Source organism: Sus scrofa, chromosome 9 (assembly GCF_054392235.1).
Source record: "Sus scrofa isolate SSC_HxYL_T2T_F1_AM1 chromosome 9, Sscrofa_HxYL_maternal_Yorkshire_Landrace_v2.0, whole genome shotgun sequence".
Taxonomy (NCBI): Eukaryota; Metazoa; Chordata; class Mammalia; order Artiodactyla; family Suidae; genus Sus; species Sus scrofa.
The window spans coordinates 101,952,392-101,953,523 of NC_139391.1; positions in this window are offsets into that span (position 1 = coordinate 101,952,392).

The window sequence follows — 1,132 nt, forward strand, 5'->3', positions numbered from 1 at the left end:
AACACTAACTTTTCCATTGATCTGTTTCTCCCCAGACTTATTACATTATGTATACATCTTGATGTCGAATAATATAACTCCCTGACTTTGTTCTTCATCATGATCTTGGCTGTTTATTCTAGATTCTATGCATTATAGGTCATATGAGTTGTGTGTGTGTATGTGTGTTTTCATCTAATGAAATAAATGAACCATATATAGCATAATTATATTAAATTATATATAATATAGTATCATAAATAATATAGATAAAATATTAAATTATGTAACATACAAAGTAGACATTATATATATGTATATTTTAATAGCAACTTTGAATGGATGGTATCGAAGTTGTTCCTCTTAGTTTGGATTGTGTTACAGTAGCCTGTACAAATAGTATTTGGTGATCCTATGGGTGAGTGATTGGGAAAAGCTATGTGATTTATTTAGTTCCCAGGTTCATTTTCTTCTTCCTTCTATTGTTACAGTTTAGGGCACTTTCTTCATAATAGATAGTGCATTTTGTTATGTTTTTTCCTCTTATGATTTTTTGTATTATTTGTTTGATAACTTTTAGCCTCTTTTTGTCCCTTCACTAATAAATTTCCAAGAAATATGGTGTCTTCGAAGATGTCACTTTCTCTCCAGGAAGCGTGATGCCTCCCTGAAACTGCCATATCATATCTTGGGCACTTTCCAAGACACTTCCCTCAGATCCTCGGTATCCAGGGTACCATCTACCAGGTCTTATAATTGATTTTATCGGTATTTCTTTTCCTTCTGGGAGTGAAGCCTAATTGATGTTATCTGTGTTACACTGTTGTGATAACCTGCTACACTTTCTTTTGCCTAATCACCTCCCCACTCTCCAAACTCTAGAACCATCTCTGCTGCCCTCCTTAGGGTCTCCTTTGTTTATTTTTTTCTATTATAGGTAGGCTTATGTGTAGAGACTCCTATGTCTCCTATTTGTGCTGGCATTGTAAACTAGGGTCATTTTAATTGCTATCCAAATCTGTACTGTCTGTATGAAGCTTTTAAAACAAAACAAAACAAACAGCATTTGGAATATATGGGGCCACCATTATCTTAACAGGATGCTAAAATACATCTTTCATTTTTAAATGACTCACTCTAAAATAAATTGAAA